The sequence below is a fragment of the Indicator indicator genome, chromosome 4 (assembly GCF_027791375.1).
Source record: "Indicator indicator isolate 239-I01 chromosome 4, UM_Iind_1.1, whole genome shotgun sequence".
NCBI lineage: Eukaryota > Metazoa > Chordata > Aves > Piciformes > Indicatoridae > Indicator > Indicator indicator.
Window position 1 is genome coordinate 21,225,022 of NC_072013.1, and position 24,858 is coordinate 21,249,879.

Sequence of the window (24,858 nt, forward strand, 5' to 3'; positions counted from 1 at the left end):
TTTCACCCAGAAGGAGGTTTGTCCTTTAATAAGCCTGTTAGAAATTAACCTCTTTTGGTTTTTTTTCCTCAGAAATATAGGAATCTCCTATGTTCTTGTTCAAAGGCTATCCTTGCAGAGGACTTGGGACACTGAGAGTGACTGGTCATACAAGAGGTGGAAAAGGGATCAGTGCATCTCAAAGGAGTCAGCTTTTCCCCACACTTTGTGCAGTTGTTTGGAGCTGATTAGGATGGTTCCTTCAAGCCCTAACAAATATGGAAGGAGGTGTTTAAAAAGAGACTTTTCTTTAGAAAGTGCATGGAGTAGGCTCTGGAATAAGGAAGATGGGAAGTAGGGGGGGGGGGGGGGGTGAGAAAGGAAAAAAGGAAAATGAATTGAAGGACTAGTTAGAAAACAGAACAAATTTTGTTTTCCCTGATATGGGTTTGGGTTTTGTTCACCGTTTTTAATGGCATCCCACTCCAAGACAAAAATTTCCTGAAACGAAACCTTCATGTCTTTGGCCTCAGAAAGAGTTTATCTGAAGAAGGCCCAGTCAAAGACATCAGGTTTCCACTCTCAGCAATAAAAGTATTTCCCTCATGGTGAAAGCAGGGTACATTGCTTTCAAATGGGGAGAGATGCTAAGTGAAGTGACAATTGTTTCCCTGAGAGAACGATTCAACAGGAAGCCAGTGTTTAATCACATAGCTACATCACATCATTACAGAGCATCACTCAGTGCAACCACTTGATGCAGGGCACCACACCTTTGTAGCATAATGCTGGCTTCCTGCCAACAATTTAGAGAAAACTGCTATCAGCTTTTATAATTGCTTCCCTTAATGAAATAACCCAGTGAAATGGTAGGGATAGAATGGGGACCACAGGGAGAGTTACAAGATCACAAATTTCTCAGATATACAAGTTGGATCTATTAGCCAGCAAATAAATTACCAGTCAGCATCAAAAGTCCACCACAATTGTCACTAATTGTCAGGCTTGCTGGCAGTCTCCACAGAGATGCCAAGGATTAAATGTATGTAAAGCTGGAGCAGCTCACTGTATCCTTAAAATGATGCCCTGAGGCAATATCTGACCATCCTGTAGCTGAGCTGATGACTTAGCATAGCACAACATTATATATACATATTTAAGCTATCACTACAAAAGCACTGTTTGCTATGTACAGAAAGATAAAGCTCACTAGAATGTTTAAGGCAATGTGCGTTCTCCTACATGCTATCTATGTCATCTGACACATTAGTCAGCAATGTGTCATTGCCACAAAGAAGGCTAAGGGTATCCTGGTCTGCATTAGACAAAGTATTGCAGCAGGTAGAGAGACGATCTTTCTTCTCTAATCAGCACTGGTGAATTCACATCCAGAGCACTGTGTCCAGTTCCAGGCTCCCCACTATGAGACAGATATCCTCAGTAAGAGACTGGAGGGGCATCCAGTAAAGTGCCATGAAGATGGTTAAGGGACTGAAGCATCTCTTATGAGGAAATCTCAGAGACCTATGTCTGTTCATCCTGGAGAAGACTCAAGGAGAATCTTACAAGTGAATCTTACAAGTGTGTGCAAATATCAGAAGAGAGAATTGTAAAGAAGACAGAGATAGGCTTTCTTCAGTGGCTTCCAGTGATAGGACCAGAGAAAACAGGTACAGACTGAAACACAAAACTTTTCGTCTGAACATTAGGAAATGCTTTTTCACTGTGAGGCTGACCAAGCACTGGCACAGGTTTCAAAGAGAATCTGTGGAATCTCCATCTTTGGAAGAATCAAAAAGTCATCTGGCCATGATCATAGACAACTGCATATAGGTTGCCCTGCTTGAACAGAAGTGTTGGAAAAGTTGACCTGCTGAGGTACAATACTCACGAGTATGAAAAAAAAAAAACTAAGATCATGACTGAAATAGGCAAATAATTTCAAAACCACAATTCCCGTTCTTGTTCCTATTCGACTAAATCTTAAGTACATCAGCACATATTCAGGCTAAAGTTTGAACATTAGTCTACTAAGACTGCTTTTCTGTCTACAGCAATGCTGAGTAAAAGATACATAGGAAAGAAAAAATGAATAGAGTTGATACGAAAGGATCCTCCCCCAGGTATTCTTGCTCAGCTTCTCACAAACATAATCTAAAGAATTTCATGAGTCTGGGCTTGCATCTGCCCCACTGAGCTTGATAGACACCAACAGTCCTATCATTCATAAATATGTCTAATCTGTTCTAAAATGCCTTTTTACTTTTAGCTATCTTTACTTGGTATGAGTGATTTTCACGATTTAATTATTGTGCTGTGTGAAAACAAACTTTTTTAAGCCTGCAGGCTGTTTCCTTGGTTAATTGCAGCATTCTCATTCAAATTAAGAGGACCAAAAATGTCTCAACTCGACATGGTTTTGGATCTTTCTGTGTTTTAATCACCTGCATATAATGTCACTGTTGTCAGCCTTGGAATCAGCAGAGATAGCACTGCAGTATCTCCCTGGGTGGCCTAACACTGTACCTCACTGTCCTTATCCTGTGCAATGTGCAAACACAAAACAGTCAGATTCTCCAAGCCCATCTCTCCCCCCAAATCTTGTAGTCCAAATGTAAGACTCAGTAAAACAGACTGGTAGAGGGAAGTGTGGAAAACAACAACCCGGTGTGAGTCAGTATAACTGACAGCATGCCCACCTATTTTTCCTGGATGTTGCTGCTTGTTTCAGGACAAACCCAGAGCCATGAATGTAAATCCATTGAGGAAAAAAATTTTCAATATTCCTATGAAGAAAAAGAAATCAAAAAAATCTCACCTTGCATTCCTGAAGTATTGCCTCTGGGCTCATACTTCTCCGGTGCCCGATTTGGAGGGAATCAGCAGTTCCTGTGCTGCTGTTGCTGAGGAGGAACAATAATTATATAATCCTAAGAAATCCTAGTTTGGATTCAAGCAGACATCAACATGGCCAAGATGTGCTCCACTGCCTTCTACTCCATAAAGGCTGACATATTGGTTTGAAAAGTGGCCACATACAACAGAGATTAAGCCAGACATAAAAGAGATTACCTCCTTTACCAATACAATAGAATGACCTCTTTCAAGTCTGGACTCTCATGACTGTGTCCTGTTTTAAATTACATAAGGAGCTTGTAGAAATGGACATGAGCATCTAGAATTAAGAATTTTTGAGACTTCGATTTATTGTCATATATTAATGATGCTTGAATTCAGTCCTTCCTTAACATACAGTAACTTAGTTTTTGCAGCATATTGGATTGAATGTACTGAATATACCTGAAAGTATAGTACAGGCAAAAAACTTGTCAGTTAAATATACTTTTTGTTCATTTTCATTCCTTTCCTTCCAAGTGTAAAAGTACAATTACTTGCAAACAGAAAGAAGCAGTCTTGACAAAGGAATGCATGTGTCCTAATATTAGTCTTGACTAAAATAAAGCCTCAATATTTTTTTTAATGACTGTATTTATATAACATACGGCTTTCCATAAGAGACAGCCCTAACCATTACCTGTTTATCTATTTAAAGCAGGGTACTCTGTTATTCATTACATGCAGACAATATGTGAACACACTGGCATATTTATTGTTAAGGTCAATACAATGATAGGATTTGATCCTCTTTGTTGCTTAGGAAAGAAAACCACTTCCAAAGTCAGGGTTAATATTTTTTACTTTGCTTCTGACACCAGCAGGATATGTTTTAAGAGTGTATTCCCTAGTGGGCCAGGCCATAAAATGCATAAATTACATTAGGGCAAGGAAGACAGTATCAGGGTCTGATTTTATACAGATCACAACATGATTCTCAATTTGTAAAATTAATCAACCACCTTCCTTAGATATCTTTACTACAAAAATGCTTGTCTGACCATCAACTTTCAAACCTAATTAGCCAGTGTGCCCTTCTGGTTATGATTCAGCAATAAAGTGTGAGATGGTTTTGGTGTATTTAGAAAGACACACACACACACACACACATATATATATATATATATGTATATATACGATATAGACATTTTGTTCCAGACTTACAGGGTGTCTCCTAGAAAAACAACTAAGAATAACTTTTAAGTAGATGTTTTTATTTATGTAGATGTTCAAATTTTTACTTCAGTGTGGATGACTGTGAGCTTATGTATATGTGCCTTTCTGATACAGTTTGCTGCTTTCGTATTTTGTACAGCTTTTGTGAAGCAAAGTATCCTGAGGACCCTATAGTGCATAAATGATGATCTTAAGTACCCATATTACAACTCTTCAACTTCTTAATTGCTACCACTTAAAATAAAATGCATATGCCTACGGGATAGATGTAATATCATAAATTATCAGGACAGTCCAACTGGTAGGACTCTCTTTCCTAATGGTTTGAAAAGATCATCTCCTGATCTGATGAGACTATGAAATACATCTCAGTCCCTGCCTCAATAGCCCTTTTCTCCTGCATTCTGAGCTTAAAAGACTTCTCCTAACATCCAGGGAAATGAGAGCATTCAGAGTCTGGCAAATACAAACCATCACTGTTGAATCAAATGAAAATAGAAATTGTGCCAGTCCTTATATTTCTAGAAAATTCTGACATCATGTGCTGGCATCCTCTTCCCACAGTTAGCAATGACAGGATGAGGCAGGAGAATGAGTTCACAAGGAATGATGGCATGTAGGAACCCTTCAGCATCTTCTTGTGCAGCCATACATGGAACAACCTTATTGCCATCAGGATGAAGAATTTGTGCCTATACACAAAGAGAGGCCAGAGTTACAGATTTCTCAGAAAAATCCAAAGTAATTTGATTCACTAAAATATATTGACCTGCTCCAGACAGACTTTATGCATACTCCTTATTGCCTGCTATAAATATTTGTCTTCCACTATGCCCCAGGGGAACTAGCAAGTTAGCTAGTCTTGGAGTTAGCAAGAAACTAAAGCTGCTTCTCTGTAAAGGCATCTTCTCCTACCAGCAGGTGCTGTTGCTGTGCTAAGAAGGGACAGCAGAGTGAGGAACTCAGTGAAATCTCCAATGCCTGCTACCTGTACCACAAACTCCTCTGTCTTCCAAATTTTCTTTTATCAGCATGGAAGACCATGATGTAAATTTGGAAGAGATGCCCCTACACACTTACATACCTAGATGCAGTTACCTGGGATTTAGCTTTAAATGACCAACATACAGGAGAAGCTACATGAGGCCATGAGTCTGGTTCAACCTCATTTGTGTTTTTCTGTTCTTATTATTCATCTTTGTAATTATTGTTAGTTTCACATAATGTCTTCCATTCATACTTCTTTTAGCACTTAATTCTAAATTATTATGTTGCACTTACCACTAATAGATATCAAGTGGACCTCTATCTTTTGCAGCATTTCATACAGTTCCTTCTGTGCCTGAGACTTGGCCATTTGTTGAGCTGGACTGGTGTCAGTTAAAAATCTGACTTTAAATTCATTTGGTTAAGGTAGCACAGAAGGCTCTGTGTGGACACTCACATTTTGTATTATTTGTAAGTCTCTTAAAATAGACTTTAACTAAAACAACCAAAACAGAAGGATGTCCAAATGGAGGTTAGCATCAGTTTAATTAAACTGCAGCAACTCTGTATATAAACAAGGCTTAAATATACAGACTGTAAATTACTTTTTACTGTAACATCACTCATTTCATTTTACAGAATCACAGAAGTTCAGTTTCTCTTGTATTCAGCCAAAATGTGGATCAGCCATTCTATAGTAGATTTTAACGGGTCCCTTAGTGATGTACATAGAACCTATGCTAAAACAGAGAAAACACCAGACCACTGTCATCTTGAATATATGACACACAAAAGCAAGGTAAAAATTCAATAGCTTCTTGCCACTTGAGTATACTATACTGTAAAATGAGTATGTACTGAATCTATCCTGTTGTCTTTAATGTCAGTTACTCATGGCTTGGATGGGTAGACACTTCACTGGTCAAAAAGTGGCTGGATGGCTGGGGCAAAAGAGTGGTGGTAAATGGAGTTAAATCCACTTGGCACCTAGTCACAGGTGGTGCTCCTCAGGTCTCAGTTTTGGGGACAGTTCTCTTTAATGTCTTTATCAATTATCTGGACAAGGGGACTGAATGCACCCTCAGTAAATTTGCAGATTGTACTAATCTGGGAGGAAATGTTGATCTGCTTGAGGCTAGGAAGGCTTTACAGAGGAATCTGGACAGGTAGGATCTGTGTGACTAGGCCAAGTGCATGTGATTCAAGAAGTGCCAGGTCCTGCACTTGGATCACAACAATCCCATGCAATGCTATAGGCTTGGGGAAGAGTGGCTGGAGAACTGCTTGTCAGAGAAGGCCCTGGGGATGTTGATCAACAGTTAGCCAAGAAGACTTACAGCAATCTGGTTTGTAACATGAACAGTGTGACAAACAGGAACAGGGAAGAGATTGTGCCCCAGTACTCAGCACTGATATGACTACACCTTGAGTACTGTGGTCAGTTTTGGGCTGCTCACTGCAAGAAAGATATTGAGGGGCTGTAGTGTGCCCAGAGGTGAAGGGTTTGGAGAACAGGTCTTATGAGGAACTGCTGATGGAACTGGAATTGTTTAGCCTGGAGAAAAGGAGGTTGAGGAGAGACCTTATCACTCTCTACAAGTACTTGAGAGGAAGTTGTAGTGAGGTAGGTATCAGTCACTTCTTAGTAGTAACAAGTGATGGGACAAGAAGAACTGGCCTCAAGTGAAACAAGGGAAGGTTTAGATTGGATATCAGAAGAAACTTCTTCACTGAAAGGGTTATCAAACGCTGGCAGAAGGTGGTTGAATCACCATCCCTGGAGGTCTTTAGAAGATGCATAGATATGGTGCTTAGGGACATGATTTACTGGTGGACTTGGCAGTGTTAGGTTAAAGGTTGGACTTGATGATTTAAATGCCATTTCCAGCCTAAATGATTCTATGATTATTCTTGAAAATTTAATGTTGTTTAAAATACTGCAAATTTATTTTGCTAAACATATTTCATATTCACCATATCAAATATTTGTTTTATATCTTGAATCTGACTATTATGTGAAGGCATTGGCAGTTAAGTATTCCTTGTAATAGCGGTTGTGTGTCATACGAAAGTTAAGCAAAAAAGCTATAATTGTAGTTCTTAACTTAAGCAATACAATATTCTATTAATTAAAGACATTGTGGCCTTGTAATGTGAAATTAATGCCAGGCAAACCTGAATTTCAATGTGTTTTTTTCTTACAGTGAATCTCAAATTGAAGTTGTGGAAATGAGCTGTCTTACTCAGCAGAGTGTATTGAATTTAACAGAAACAAGTATGCAGTGAAAGTTAAACAAGTGGTTAAACTTTTCATTGAAAATACTTCTGAACTGGGGAACAGAAAATTTTCTGAACTAACTTCCTTCCTTCTGAATTCCTTCCAAATTCCTTCCTTCCTTCCGAATTTCTTCTGAATTCTTTTCTTCCTTCTGAATTCCTTCCTTCCAAATTCCTTCCTTCCGAATGCCTTCCTTCTGAACTCCTTCCAAATTCCTTCCTTCCTTCCATATTCCTTCCTTCTGAATTCCCTCCTTCCAAATCCCTTGCTCCTTCCAAATGCCTGCCTTCCTTCTGAAGCAGCATTATTGATGCCATCTTCTCGACTATATCAAGCATGGAAAGGAATTTATGGAAAATAGAACCCATTGTCTTAATCAGGCTTCAGCTACAGCAGTAAGCAATGATCTGGATTTTGTCTAGTACTGTCTGATACCACTAAACTGATAGAATTGGTACTCATAGTATGTTTTTGTTAAGATTTACCTTGCCTTATGTATTTAAAGAGGTGCCTTCTACAAATTCTACACCTTAAGCACAGAAGTGTAGTGCACATATAAGTGAATGGAAAAATAATTTGACTCCTTAAGATTTTATCAATGATTTTTTACTAAAGGTTCCTATTCCTTCAATTCTGGTTCCTAAGAAAATGGATCTGAAAGCCCAGAGTATTCCTGTTGCGCCTTGATGATGGAAGAATTTAATTTAGTTTCAAACCTGGTGTGCCTACAGGCAAATTCTTTTTTCCAGAAGAAAAGAAAGAGATTCTTAATGAAAATTCCTAGCCAACATTAAGTCTGTATATTAAAATCAGGGTTTCACTGTATTTCTTTGCAATTTTATTGTCTTTTTTTTAAGTTTGTTTTTTGTTTGGTTGGGTTTTCTGGTTTGGTTTTGGGCTTTTTGTTTGTTTGTTTGTTTTTTCCTAGTTTAGTTTCCTTGTTTCCACTACTGCTTGTTATTCAGATTCAATTTGTCATGATATTTAATAATTTATCATGATATTTAATAGGTGGAAATATTCAGGGCCAGGCATTTGCTGTAGTTCCACTGGTGTTGTATCACCTTAATTTATTGTAGGGAAGCCAGGCACTGTATTAGACACAGTTACATATTAAGAAATTTTCAGAAGGGGCAAGCACTCCTGTAAAACCCATTGCTAGAAAATTCTTAAATTTTTTTGTGTATGTTGTGTTGTGGTATTTTTTTCCCCCAAGACATCTTATTAAAGATGTGTTGATTTGCTCTCTACTCACACAATATTTAACCATATATATATTTTTAATAGTTCTATAGCAGAACCATACACCATTCTTTGCTAATACTTTGCCCCTTAAGAAGCCCTCATCATAAGGTCATAAAGCACTCAGGTAGTCGTTTGATATATGCTGCCTCTTCCTTCATATATCTTGACATATTCTCAATCCTGGATAAAACAAACAAACAAACAAACAAAAAAAAAAAAAAACCAACAACAAAACAACAAACTATCAGAAGAAAACACAAATGTTCAGTCTCTAAAGAAGATTCATCTCTCTCTTGAATCAAAGTGGATTCCTTTTCCCTGTATGCCTTCAAGACTAGATGGAGCTTCAAAAACTCAAAGAGCTCTGGAAATGAAGACAGTGTAACGTGTTATATGCCAGGTTACCCCTCACTGGAGAAAAACTGCTTGGCTCCTAACGACTTACCCTCTTGGAGATTTATCTGTACTTTTTCAGAAGCAATAAACTACTCAATGATTATAAGATGCTGGTCAAAATTTTTGGGCAAGGGTAGTTGTAGGTTACAGCTAGTTCTGGAGTGGAGTCATCTTGTGGTTTTGGAACTTCACTGGGATGCAGAAATTCTGGATTCAGTTCCCAGCAATGCCACAGACTCCCTAGGGTAAGCCATTAAAGCTCTTTGTGCCTCAGTTCTCAGTCCAGAATTAGCCTTTGACCTTGGAAGTTACCATCTTTCCCAAGGAATGATGACCTGAGACTCTTTCCACAGTGCTCACTAATACTATATTCCTAAATGAAGTTTTTGCAGTTTCCTCCCTACTAGCAATAATAAAAGAAATTTTAACTGAGGAAGAAATATCAAGGAAACAGAAACCAGAACAAAGTTTTAACTGCTATCCGTATTTACAGATCTGTTTGAGTGCACAGTATCCTGTGTGTTTGGATTTACTCCCACATGTCTGACTGGAACTGATCACAATCAGTAGTGGTTTCTTCAGTGGCTATGACCAAATCACTTTATCTGCAAAAGAGAACTACTAATGCAAATAAGAGACAGGTATCTAGAAAAGTAGCTAGTGAGGGTCAATTAAGAGGGGAGGAAGGAGAAGGAGATGCAGACAAGCAGGACCTCCTGCAGCCATGGTGCTCACAGAGGTACATTCACACTCTGCAATGACACTGCTGCCATTGATGCTGTTACAAGCAGGATTGTGCTTGTCCCAGCTCTGCTGATCAGTCTACTCCTACTTCCAGGATTGGTTAGCATTGGTATCCAGGCAAAAATAGCAGGTTTTCATGTCCTATCTAGTTGATCATGCTGATCCACTGCTCATGAGGTGAAAAAAACCTCTATCGTCCCCTTGTCACACTATTGTACAGACAAGCTACAGCTCTTTAGAAAAGCAGCAAAGAGGGAAAAGTTGTCACCACTGGTTTCATATATGTTGTGGTTGGTAAGAGGAAAGAGAGCAGATCTCTGCTTTCTCTTCAACTTTTTTTTTTTTTTGTTTCGTTTTAATTTAGGTTGGGTACATAATAAACCATTCTTCTCGTGTTAGGGTGCTATTTTTCTCTGTGGGGGCTGTCTTACAGCATAACCCTTCTTAGGTAAGTTGTTCACACAATAATAAGTGATGAATTGGCAATGTGATGACATTCACTAACCAAAGCTCTCTCATTTCAGCACTTCAAGGGGTAGCCAATTCTAAGAACAGCCCTGCCTGTCAAATGTCCATTCCCTTGAATTGCTATTAAAAACAAACAAACAAACAAACAAACAACCCAGAATGAACAACATTAAATACAGACATATAGCAGGGAGCCCAATTTTACTGTGGAAACATGTCCTTGCAATACAATTATTTACATAGCATTTTCCATTCTAGCTACACATACACTGGTGCAGCACTAAAAAACAAGGCTTTTGTGCTATTCATCTTTAAAAAGAGAAAAAGTAAAGCATTAAACAAGCAGACTACAGCAGTTTTGTCTGGTTTGTTAAAAAAAAAAATCTTCTGTGGTCTTTTCATAAATCTCACTTGAGTATGCAGCATTTATCCACCAAAGAAGTATTTAATAACCAAGGCATGTTATACTTATCTCTGTTCCTGTCTATACAACTACATTTAATTTGTGGCCTTGTCTGTCCTTTGATGCACAAATATCTGATTACCTACACAAACAACAGTTCTAGCTATTTCTTGAAAATGTCCTTTAAGTACAAGCAGTCAATTGAATATACTCTTACCTCAACACAGCTGCGAATGGGAGGTGGACTTCCCTAAATTAAGATAGTTATAATATTGAGTCACACCAATGTTTTCATTTGCTGCTGAGGTATCCATTTTCCTAATTTTTCTTGACTATCTAAATAAATAATGATATCATTAATAATAATCTTATATAAAGAAAATGGAAGTTGCTTTAAGGATGGAAATTCTTGTGCGATTTCTCGAAGGGTATTATATTGTATGTGTGAGGCAACACTGCAGTTTAGGAGCTTTGAAAAGATACCTAGTGCCTGGGATGGGTACTGTCCTCAGCAAATCACAGAATTCTCAGTGAACAGATTTGTGTATGAATTATATTATATGCTAGTAAGTTTCCTAAAGAAGTGTGATCCAGCACCAGTTATAGCTAATGGGAAAGCTTAGTCTTTCAACTATAAAAGATTTTCCTGAGGGCAAAAAAAAAATCCCACAACAAATAATATGTGACCAATCATACACCAAAAGTTACTAAACTCAGGTGATAAGTAGTTATAGAACAGCTATTGCTATCAAAGTGGGAAGATTATTCATCTAAGTTACTAGAAGATACAAACTGAATAAAGATCCCACTGGCTGAAACTAAGTATGTTCAGTGAGTGGCTGCAAAATATCTGTTTTATAAAATCTTTCATTTAATAACACCATACAATAATTTTGGCTATGCTCTCACATAAATTGTAGTTGTCTTTAATCAAGGAACAGAAAATCCTACCCGTTAAGCTTTGAATAAATAAAGCAAAACAAAGCATGAATAATTTAATATTTTTTAATTATTTAATAATAATACAACCCTGGGTCCCCTCAAAAGAATATTGATCTCTCTCCTCTGCTATGTTATAGTGACCTCAATAAATGCATTCAATTTTTGTTCTTGTAATTACTTACAAACCTGCTCAGCTCCTTGCAGAATGAGCAGCTGTGTTAAAGACAGTCCACTGAAGGCAATGGGACAAATTATCCTCATCAAGTCAGGCATGAATCTAAGATTTTACAATCTTAGAATTGTAAGTTCAGAACCTAACTGATGAACTTTGTCACTTTGGACAAATCCTGTCTTCTTCAGTGTGATCCATTTTACCTTTTTCTTGGCAAGTTTACAAAGCAGTGGATTTATGATCTTGGGAGAATAATGAATAAAAAAAGATTTAAAATGGTCAATATGAGCTTCTAGGTGCTGCCTGCTTCAGTAGCCTAAGTGCTTCAGCACACGCATCCTAATAACAACTTCAAGGATGAGATATCTTTAAAGCCTGGAAATCTCTACCTCTGACACATAACTGACTTATGAAACATATATTACTATTGAAAGTTTGGGGTTACTTTGTGGTTATCTCTCTTTTTTTTTTTCTCTTTTTCTTTTTAATTCTCTGTCTGGGGGGAATGTTAAAACCTGAGTTTTGGGGACTGTGTTAAAACTGTGGAAGAATTGAATGTTGCTGCAAATTCCAGGTGTTTCTTTATATAAAGAAACTGCAAGATGGGCCCCAGGTCCACCCTATATAGGAAAACCCAACAGAAGCAAGAGAGATTTCATATTTTTAGGAACAGAGAATACAGCAAGAGGTTTCAGGCTGCATATGCTGTCTAATGTATGAGAAATCTTGGAGTCTTGATAGCCTTAATCCCTGCCACAGAAGTGTATAAAATTTCACAGCTAAGCTGCCAGAAAAGCCAAGACCACACCAGGAAAGCCGTCTGCTTACAAGAAGATACCTGCCAGGTCTTGTCTGCCAAAGTCTGGACTAATGAATGAATACACAATATCCCAATCAATCAAACTGGATTTGTCTTTGCCCCAGGTCTAGGTGAGGTCTGGTATGAGGTGACCATATCTGTCAAGCATGCGGTAGTTGTGGCCAAGAAACTGTCTGTACATTTATGCATTTATCAAGGCAGATATGAATAGAAGTCTTTATTTTTTAACTAAATGTAGCATATACATGCACTGCCTGCATGTATCTAAATGTATAGTGATATAAAGAGAAAAAAGGACATATCTACAAAGACACACTACCCGATTTAGATATGACTTTATGCAGGTAGCTTTACACGCATAGTCCTTTGCTTTTTGTTCTCACTTTTGTTTTGATTTGGTTTTGTTTAAAACTATTCCTATCTTGCATATATTTTTCAGTACAAGCACTAGGCTTGTGATTACATGAAACACTGAAAAATTCCAAATCACATGTTCATTTTTTTAACCATAGTGGAAATTCTTGTTTCTAAAGTTTTAATGCTATGTTACATTGCTGTCTGTCAGGTAAGTGGACTACATTTTCACATATAAATATATTTGCATAAGAAAAAGTAAAGGTATAGTGTGACAATAAGGTAACAACTTATGTAGCCCTCACAGCTATGTTAGTGAGTATTTTAATGTGTAGAAGTTCAACCTGACAATGGTAGCAGTCCTGATGGTTGCTGTCTTGCACAGGCGCTACATGAAACACTATGAGAATTTTACCCAGAGGTATTAACTGTGTCTTTGAACTGAGGTTTGCTGAAACTGATGACTAGTCCTGGCTTCCTGGGAACATGCTTCTAGGTGCAGAAGAGGGTAGGGTGAATCAGAGAGTGGTCTGATAAAAGATAAAGTGGTCATAGACAAGCTGTCACCTGAGGGATGGCAAGACAATATTATGAAGATACTCAACTGAAGTGATAGTAGCCAGATACACTGGTGAGGTAAGGAGAAGGTGTGACAGTAGAGTGCTTTCTCATTCTCTCATCCTTCACTAATTCAAATCTATCCTTGGGTCTGTCTTACCTCCAGGGTGGTCTAATGACACAATTCACAGTGGTTCATCAGTCTCAGTGTATCATGGAAAAGAGTTGTAGTATAAAGTACTGAGGATGCAGGATTATTGACTCATACACATGGTGATTTAAAAGTGCTTTGGTTTACACATACTTTCATAGGGCCCTCCATATCTCCTATAGCAGTTTAGGGTGATTTTTATCACTTTTTTTTTTTTTCAAGTACAAAGCCAAATGAAATAGCAGGAACATTTTAGAACTGTAAGTTGGAAGTTTCTGCTGTGAAGTGACAGCTGTCAGGGTGTTGAGTGCATTGCCCCAGTCTTTCCTGGGAGTTTGGGTCCCTGGTCTCTGTATCATTGCATATATGGCACAGTCCTGCAGTGTTTAGTGGGGGCCTGCCCCTCTTTACTTGACAGCTGCCTTTAAGCTCAGGTTCTTGCCTTTGGCCCCTTCATGAGCTACACTGACTTTCTGGCTTCTCTTTGGACCTGCTTCATCAATATGGACTTGAGGATGACCACCAGACTTTGGCTGAACCCAGCTGTCCCTGCTTTATTCGTCTTGGTTGATGTTGTGAGCCTTCCCTGCACACTGATGAGGCTACTGCCCTCATCTGCTCTGTCCCTGTTCCAGCTCCTGGCTTCCCTTGTCTATCTGAGTGGCCTGCTCTTGCTGCAGCTTTGAAGTCAAATGGAGTCTGCTCAGGGGTTTCAGCAGGAGTCTTTGGGCTGGTGCTGAGAACTTTTAAAGTTATACTTTTTAATTGAAATTCTGAAACATTACTTCATATGGAGAATGTTAAAAATCCTACACATCAGGCAGTGTCTCTGCAGCTTTGCCTACAGTTGCATAGAGAATATGCTGCTCTCCAAAGAAAACCTGATGAATATCCAGAGGTTATTTAATGCAAACGTTACATTTTCAAAGACAGGAACACCTCCATGGACCTAGAGTCACTGTCAAGGAAGAAAAGCTACAGCAGTTGAGCTTACTGTTGAAAATTTTGGGTACATACACATTTTATGACCCCAAAGTAGTTGCAGTCACTTCTTGTAATGTGAGTTAGTTATGTCTACATTTCTTGTGTGGTCAAGAGAGGGAAATTTGCACCCCTAAAGGATGGATCATCTTATCTCAACACAACCAGAATCTATTAGCCACTAGAGTCGGCTTATGGTCCCTGTGAATATAAAAAAATCCTAGAAAAGTAGATTAAATTGATTTTTAGCCTATGATGTTTAGGTGAGATGCTTTGTCATCTGTGAAATGGGGATACATTCCTGAGTCTATTAAATAATAGGAAGAATTGAATAAAGATAGGTTTGTCTTTGGTGACTTCCATTTAAAAATATACCACATCTTTCTTGGGGAGCCTTGCAGCTGGGGATCATCGGATGTCCCTTGTAGTCTGGACACAAAGTGTGGACTGTGCACAACATCCCATTGATTTCGCTTGGTCCTCACCTACTGATTTGTAGTAACTTATTGACATCATTTTGGATCCCAAAGCTACTGCTGAATCACCTCCACTCCACATTCATATTAAAGAGAGGGTCTGTTCTCCCCTAACTATTCAGTTGTAACTTCTATTAACATTAATGAGAGTTATACATATGCATTGAAGGGAGAATAGACCCTGAGGGCATCATATGGATGGCCCGTCAATATTCTGTGGCTCTCAGTGGAACTCTGTACAGTATGGCACACAACATAATGGGTCCATTGACTTTGTATCACTCTAGGTCAGTAGCCCTAATATGATGTTAATAGAAAGCTTCTCATTAAGATCCTAATTATGTGTGTGGTAACAAGACACACACTATATCTTCTATATTGCTACTTCCAAACCACTACAGTGCATTTTCTCATAGGAACAATATAAGAGTGACCATATCAGATGACCTCTGCTACATGTTAGCAGTACTCATAAATCCTAATCTGTCAAACTCAATCTATTTTGTCACTAGAAGGACATTTTAAATCTAGATGTTTCAATCCTGAATCTGAAAGAGAAGTGTATTAAAGTAGTGCTGATACAGCTATCAGATCAAATACATTTTGCATGATTTTGCCTCAGATGGATTAAAATGTAGGCCCTTGTGATCAAAGGGCAGTGAATGAAATCGCAAGTCTTGTCTCTGTCCTCTACTTGCATAAAGTCAACGTTTTTGCCTATTTTTATTCATTCTGCAGTGTTTAACACACTATATTTGGGGCTACAGGTGATGTTTCCCAAACTAACTGTATTATGTAAACGACCTGCTAAAACAACTGAAGTGTCTGATCTTTATCAGTCTGAAAGTGGAACAATCAAAACTATAGAAACTGAGAAACAGAGCAGTTCCCTCCAATTACCTGTTTTGAAGGAATGCATTGGTTTGACATTCTTAAAAAGTCAGAAATGTCTGATTTCATAATATAATTTGTAGAAGTAAAAAAGGCAAGTTAAACATTTGCCTACACAGATCATGTTTACATGTGTTCAAAGAACTTCCCCAAAACTTTGCAGTCTCACCTAACCATCGTTTTTCGAGACTTGTTCACTGTCGCACGTTTGCAAACAAATTCAGAAACATGTTCCAACTCAGCTTGCTTTGCTTTTGGGGATCTCTTCATATTTCAGTGCTTCTCTGTCCCTCTCTCTGTGTATGTATTTAATGAATACGCAGATGCAGAAAAAGAAAAAAAAGGTTTCTGTTTTTCTCCCACATGAATACGGCATTAAGGAAAGCAGTTTTGCCATGTATCCTCAAAGCCACAGGAAGGTGAAATAGATGTTATATGCATTTCTGCAACATATCAATTCATCCCACAGTGAGCTGAGCAAATAATTTGAAATGCATAAATCATCCAGTGAATGTATCTTCTCCTGCTCATGAAAAATCCACAAGCAAAGCTCCCTTCCAACAAAGGTTTTGGCATTAAAAATATATTAAACTAGGACTTCTTTTAAAATTATCCCATGTGCTTCCTATTGGTGTGTGACTTTGTCCATATCTCTAAGGACCAGAACTGATCTTTGAACAGATCACACCACTTAGAGGGAACTGTCCTTCCCTTACCTATATCTTTCCTATAACTGAATTTACTTTCATTTATCCATTGAAAGGGGATATCCATTGATTGGAGGAGTAAAACATCTTGGTTATTCCTCACACTGTGCTTTCCTCCTGTGTTCTGCTATTTATTTGCTTAGTTATACATATGCCTGCGTACCTTGCTGAATCAGGGCTACAAGGGAAAATGTAAATATTTAAAAACATTTCTGAAGTAATCATGAACAGCTGCCTCCAAATATTCCATATATGGTACTCAAGATGTGTAACTGAGCTACAAGTGCTTCCATAAGTCATGTGACACTGTTTTGCTCCCTGTCGAATGAACAAACTCCTATGTCTCTACTCATGGTGATGAAGGCCCACAGGTAACTTTGAAGTTTGCTGGTCAGGAAATGTCAAGAGACTTAAGCTCCACCATGTAAGGGTTTACTGAATTTGCAAAGGAAAGTAAGAGTGAACACAGTCCAGGAGGTTGTGCTAATGAGTGCCAAGGAATCTCAGCAAGAGGCTTTTTAGCAAAATCCTCAATCTGTGTTTTCTCCTAGCCCATGTTGGGTCCTTGGCTTTCAGAGTACAAAAGTCTCATGTGGTATAAGGCGCGGCTTCTAAACGCAGCTAGAGTAGAGTGAGATTTTTGTGTGAGTAGTTTTATGTGCCAGTAACGCAACTACAAATCAATCAAGTACTGAGAAGCGGGTGTCTCAGAGGATTTAGGCATTCCTCAGTTTATTTTGTGAAACCATCCTGGGCTTATGACACCTCAGTAAAAAAGCTTATACAGTGCTAGATGTGGGATTTTGATGTTGTGGGGTGTTTTTTTGTTTTTGTTTTGTTTTTTTTTTTGGTGGTGGTTGGTTGGGGGTTTTTTTTATTGTCTTGTTTTATTTTTTAAACAGGAAGAAAATTAAACTTTTCAGATAAAAATTCCTAAAGTTAATTTATTTCAATAAACTGATCAGGACATTTGAGTGATGGGTAGGTGGGCAGTAAAATATTCCTCCCACACTTGAGAAATGAGAAATGTCCACACGTTCAGAAATATTTACATTTTTCCAAACTGATTCAGTGTTCTCTTGTTCCAGTATCCTGGGGAACATGCTGGGAAAGGAGTGTGACCAAAAATGAAATAGAGAACTGTAGCAATTAAATGTAATTTTAAGTGGCATGAAATTAAGCAAGCCTAGAATAAGAAAATAAACAGAGTGGCTCCAGATTTTCCTTAATGTAAGTTCCCTGACTTCAGTAGAGTTACATGAAAAATATATTTGTACTCACTCACTCTCTCTCTCTGAGTTTGAATTCTTGATGTCAGCTTAAAAAAGGAGAGTAACTTGGAGAGAGAAAAAAAAGAAAAGAGAGAGGAGTGTATGGAAATCAACGTTTCAGCTTTCAAAAATGTACATTTAATGAAATGCTTGAAAATAACCAACCTTTCATGCCCCAAAGAATTACTGAGAAAGATCTTCTGTGTTTGCAACCTTGTTGGCAGTCAGGCTGTCTTGGGCAGCAGTAATTTTCAGTCAGAAGGTTGCCATAAAAGCCTGAAAACCCACAGAGCTAATAGAAAACAGGCAGAGAAAGTGAAGTCTAAACCAGGAATTCATAGGCAGAGGCTTCCAAGCTCAGTTCAGCTGTGTGAGGTCTGGCTGAGTCACGCACTGCCACAGATTGGACTGGTACATATAGAATAGCACCAGACTAAAGAATTTGGCATGTGAAGTCTAGAGTAAGGCTCCAAACACTTCCCTAGTGATATTTCATCCAAGGGAGTATATTAGTCTCTCTGCCTGCTAGGGAGCATCCCTGGTTTTAATTCTCTGCCCTTCTATGTTTAAGTTCCCATAAATATAATGGAAATTGATTTGTGCATGTCCCTGTTCTAAACTATGGCAATGCTATGCATGATGCATCTTTACACTTTCAGAGACTTTCTAGAGTGTAAATCAGTCACTGTGGACTGATACAGGCAAACCTTTTGAGAGAGCTACAAGAAGAGTAGTGAAAGAAGACTTACCAGGAAATGAGGGGAAGGAGATAGGTATGATTGCATTTACATATAAACATGGACTGAGAATAATATCACTACGAGTCACTTACTAGAAGAAAACAGGTTTGGACATTTGCTACTAGATTTGTTTTCTCTGTAAGCTGTTGAGAAATACTTAAAATTAAACACAGTTGCCAAACTGGTAAGTAAGAAACCAAAAAAAAAAAAAAAGAAAAAGAAAGTCATCAGTGTCAATTACTTAAGAACCAGACAATCTACTTTTATTAAATTATTTGCTGCTAGATGACACTATGCATGGGGGAGGCAGGTTGGGGCTTTTTGTTTGTTTGGGGGTTTTGTTTGTCTGTTTTGTGATACGTTTTCCCGCTCTAATGAGGAAACAGGAGTTATCATTTGTGATTGTACAGATCACACAATAACCTCACTTCTAGACATCATGACATGGTCCTGATTCAGTGCTGCTTTCTCTAGTGACACTCATGCTGAGGCAAGTGGCAGGGAGGCTGAATTCGTCTGGCTTTCTTTTGTCACTCTCTGCAGACCTTGACAGTGCCACACATCTCTTAAGTCTCTTTTTGCAGTTTAGGACACTGAGGTCACTGCAGTGAAAGCAAGAGGACACAGGCAAGCAGGAAAATAAAAAAAAAAAAAGAAAATTAAATATAGGTGTTTGTGAACTTGGTTTGGGGAGGCTAATACAAAACACTTAACAAAAGAATGGCGGAAATATTATGAAAACAAAGTGTATTTTTATTTTTACAGAATAGAAGGGTAAACAAAACCAAAATCAAGATGAGCTCTCTACCTGGAGACATCTGCAGATGCTGACAATGAGTGTGCTGTAAATGGCGGGGTGCTGCCTTGGAAATGGATACACAAATGGAAAAGGGTCATGGCTGGGAGCAGAGACTTCAGGGCACACCTGCTCCCCCAAGTAGACAGCACTCAGATCTGAGGTATTTGGCTGGCTCCTATGCAGATACTGGGGTAAACCTCAGATACAGATCAGCTCCCATTTTGAGAAAGTTCAGACGCCTGTTTGCCTCTCTGGCTTCAAATAATCTGCAGTAGCAGAGACTGGGAAACTGTTCCAGCACACTCTACTTACAGGAAAGGTAGCTTTTTACCATTTTATATGTGTTCAACACCTTTCACAGCCTCAGAAAGCTCTGAAAATGGAAATGAATATGAAGGCTTCTAGGTATGGGTTTGTTTTTTTTTTTTTATTTTTTTATTTACTGATACTGAGAACATCTAGAAGCACCTAAAAGCCATTGAAGGGTGAAACTCTAAAATGGCTTGAAAATTTAGTTCATGTGAATGGAAGCTCCAAAGTACCTATACCATCTTGGAATGGTAGATTCTTGCAGAAGAGAACTTTTTTAAGGGCCTGGTATAGAAGTAAAATTAGAGGAACTTTTCTTATTGCCAGACAATGCTTTACATGGGTAAGTTAGAGGGTGTTCATCTAAGCTCTCACAAAGGTTTTGGACTTAGTTTGGTATTTGGATTAGTTCTTATTTTATCTGGCTGCCCTTCTGAAAAATACATTTACAGTTTGTTCTCTGCAATACATAGCTATGTGGCTCCCCTAGGGAGCCTGGTAGCCTGATAGTCTATCTCTGGGCACAGTTACTGTGTTTGAAGAGCTTTTCAGAACAGCTGGGAATTGAGGATGCTTTTCATGGACAACAAAATCCCAAAATGAGTAGTGAGCTTTTTATCAAAACCAGATCACCTCCTCAGGACTGCTGCCCTCTTCCCCTATACATTATTCTTCCTTTAGTAGGTTTTTGTTTTGGTTTGGAGTGGCAGGAATACTAGTGTTTGAACTGAGCTTGCTGTCACCCTGGTAAGACTTTGAGTTAACAGTTGTGGATGATTTGTTGCTGGTGATTCTTGCTTTAATCATGGGTTAGAAGGGTTATCTTGGAAGGATTTGGGATTCTTTTGATGTCTGTTGGTCACTTCAGCAGCAAAGAATTTCACAAGTACACACCACTGTAAACTGTAGCTCTGGACAGTAAAATGTTTCTAGACAGCATTAATATTGTGTCAGTCTATGACTAAAAGCTGGAAACTACCCTGTGCGCTGAATGACTTTTTATCGGCTTTTATCTTGTAGTCTTGCAGCAGTGTGATATTTGTCATTATTCTCAGCTTGCTAATACAGGGTAGGGAAGATTGAATTTACCCTCCTGTAATTTTCTTCTAATTCCCCTTCTTGGTGAGCTTAGCCATATAAAGCCTGGTAGCTACAGGAATATTGCCTGAAGCTACACCAGGAACTGGGTAAAGGTAGCAAGAAAGTGCAGAAGAGTTCCCTTCTGCCTTACCACTTCCTATATACATAGGGTGGACACAAACTTGAGCTGTATTTTTGCCTACTAACAAGAGTCCACTATGAGGGAAAATGCCTTGAACGGTTTATTCAGTTTACTTCAAAAAAGACAATGCTAAATTAGCTGGGTTCAGGGTTTTTCTATCCTCAGGAAGTTCCGTGGTTAAAAAAAGAAAATAAAAAAACTGCTTAGTTCCTCAAACCTGAAAGCCAAGATATTCACACACAGCATGGACCAAATCCTGAAGGGCGTTATGATATGTTTCGGCTGCGCAGGGACGCCAAAACCAGGAGGAATCTCCACACATGCACTGCAGAGAAAATCTCTGTGGCAGCTGTTTGCATCACCTCATGGAGGGAAGGGGGAGAAGAGGGTATTTTGGGTCCTGAACCAGTAGCTTTGAACAGCCCACAAAAGCACTAGAGGCATTGTGGTGTGGGGAGCAATGGGTCATGTCCACTAGTCCTCAGCCAAAAGTCAGCAGCAGCCCAGCTGCAGGCCAGGTCTGTGGTTTGGAGGGCCTTGAGCTCTCGGGTTCGAGGATTCTTTTCCCTCAGGCTTGTGGTACTTCAGACAGCAAACATTTTCAGACAGTCTCTACCCCATTTTTTCAGGATCTGATTATGAACAGGGCAAGTTTCTCAGAGACAGTATCTTTTGATTACATTAAGAAAACACACTGCATCGTTAGGGCTTCCCATCTCCCCACTTCACACACAATTTTTGCATTCAAATGTATGAAAATATCTCTTTGGGATTCTCCCTGGACTTGCATTTCAGTGGCATGACAGTGAAGCTGCCTGCAGAAGTCCACTAACTTTCCTACATTCAGCAGCCTAAGTGGAAGCCTCGGTTGGGAAACTTTAAAACGAAAAGTTCTGGTGCTTGTTACAATAGCAAAACCTTTTAATAGCACCAGAGAGGCAGGGGAACTTCACCAGATAACTAAATCCATTGATCTCTAATCCTTTGGGCCATACTAACTGTGGAAGACTTGCATGCATGGCTTCAATCCAGAACCACACGCTGCCAAAAAACGCTTAGTAGGTTAGCAGCCAACAAAAATGTAAGAGGTCTGCTCTGCATGTGGGAAACAACATAAAAAGAAGTGGCTTTTTAGCTTAGTCTGACAAACATTAGCATATAACACTGATATGAAAATAAAATGGCAGAAATTATCAATCATATTTTGGATGTAGGAGGACTTATGCGTACTAATTAAAGGGGACCGGGTGGTACTTTAGTCTGCTCTGTTGTAAGTTTCTTCTCAAGTACCTGAGTTCAAAACCTTCCTCAGGGAGTAAGTTGCTAATAATGTGCATTTCTTGCAGGATGAAACACTAAAAAGAGGGATCTGCAGAAGGCAGATGCATTTCCTCCTCTGTTTATACACAAATACAGATGTTATTCATATCAAATATATATAGTATTCTCTGTCTCTGGTGATTGATCTTAAGGAACTATAAAAACTAGCTAAATATGTTGCTGACTTAATATTAGAGCTCATATCCAGATAATTCTTAATGCACTTGTCTATAAATACCAATTAATTATGCTCATCAAAGATCGGTATGTGTTAAATTAAAATTCATGTTATGCCTTCCAGGTACCACTGACAGTTTCAGGGACTCTGTAAAAGTAAATAGTTATTGTCACTAAGTTATATCAGCACTTGTGGTTTTCACTGTTTACTTTCTGCTTTTCATCTTATTGGTATTTTATCTGTGTATATGTACACATATTCCATATGTGGTATATAGAATCTGTAGAAATTACATTTCAGGGTGTTTTTCAGAAAATTTTCTTTTTGTGTGTTAAATGTAATTCTTTTAGAGCAGAGAACAGAAAAAAATCTTTATCAGCTGATAAACACCCAAAAGCAGATGAGCATTGATTTTTATTTGTACCAGGGTGAATGAAAATTGCATGGATTCCCTCAGTCCTGACTACATCATTCAGAGATGATTCTTACAGGCACATTTCAGCTTTCTGAGGACTGGTGCAACTCCCATGCCTCTTGGGACCTTCTTCAAATAATTAGAATTGAAGATGAGGATGGTCACAGTTGATGTAGGATTACGGGCACGTTTAATGTCCTCCAGAGACACCTCTTAATCTGGAACCTGTTCCTATTTGTACCATGGTAACCTAGCAAAGTCAAACATGCTTGTTCTGGAGCAAGCATATCTTAGAAATATAGAACAAGTTGTTGACACCATAATACCCAGAATTTGTATGAACAAGGAAGACTTGTGTGTTTGCAAATGCAAAATAGTCATGTCTAAACCACATTCTGAGAAAATGTTTCTCATTTGAATTCTAGCCTATGTTCATGTTCACCTTCAAATTCTGTCACATGAACAAAAGCCTTGACCAGAAATAAGTTCTGAGTCACAACCAGGAGAAGACTTCCTGGTATGGACCCAAGACACAGCAGAGTGTGCTCTACAAATGGGCAGAACTCACTCATGTGATATACACAACCTGTGGTTTGCATCATCTGTATCAGCTCTGGTGCCCTTCCAGAAATGCTTTGGAGGCTGCAAAGCATATAGGATGTATGGGTCACCCAAACTTGTGCCATCCTGTGACAGAGTGGCTGGACCATGTTGTAATAGAAGTGTCTAGTGCCCACTGATGGGAATGTGCAAAGCTGAGCAGGGAATACACCAAGCTTTACTCTGTTGTCTAAGCCAAGTCCTCAACATGCTTTTTAAGGCCTCTTTCAGATGCCTCACTTCCCAAATACAACACAATATGCCAGTTTTGTAGAGCCAGTTTAATCAGGGAGAGGTAAATCACTTGAATCCTCACAGGAGACAATCAACAACTTTCAAGCTGGGCCTTTTTTGGTTAGACCATAGCCATAAATTAGAATAGAACCACTAGGCACCACTGGGAAACATGTCATCTGCCTCGACTTGCTTGGAATTAAAGACAGTTCACAGAGCAAATATAAGCTATTAATATCCTGTATTCATTGTGGCTGCATTTCTTTGTTGCCTTTTTTTTTTTTTTTTTTTTGGTGTGTGTGTTACTGGAAAACCCTACAATAATCTCCAGTCCTAATTCTACCAGATTCCTTTCTTCTAGTTTACAATAATGAGATATTACAATATCCTCTGGAAGTCGAAGGCAATGACAGAATGTAATCCAGCACTTCATGTTCTACCATACCACAGCACAATGGGACGCCATTAATGGGAACCAAGTCTGTTCAATCTTGTTATGTCTTTCCAGAGCCAAATCCTACTTGATTTACTCATGAAAAAATCCTATTGAATTCAGTGGGCATTTTGCCTGAGAAAGGAGCAGGGAAGAGCCCTCTCTCATATTCTTTAGTCATTTCCCTGAGGAAGGGCCTGATCATTCAAGATGTTGAGTTAATGCTGTGCAGCACAAGACCGTTTATCTTCTCAGGAGAGCTCTTGTAACCCCTAAAAAAAACTAATCAGGTGATTAAGAAACTGTGATTTTTAATGATCTTTGTATTTTCAGTTTTGTTTTGTTAATCTGTTAAAGTAGAACTTCAACTAAATGCTTCCATTTATGAAATGTTTTGATTTTCAGTGAGATTTTTATTGATTTTAGATAAATACTAGTTGCTAGTAAAAGCAGAGCATCAAAAACCAACAGAGAAATATTTCCTTTGTTCACCCAAAAGCTGAAAGCTGAAATGAGAGTTTTGCATTATAGTACTTCAGACCAATTTCCCCTCCCTATTTTATGATGAAATTTTAGTCAAAAGAAGGACAAGAGATACCTTAAATGGTAAGAGAAATAAAAAAAAAAAAAAAGTAAATCAAATCCTTTAAAAAACTCCAGTAGCTAAGGGATATGTGAACTGATCTGTTGAAAATTCAGGATATGGTCTCTTTC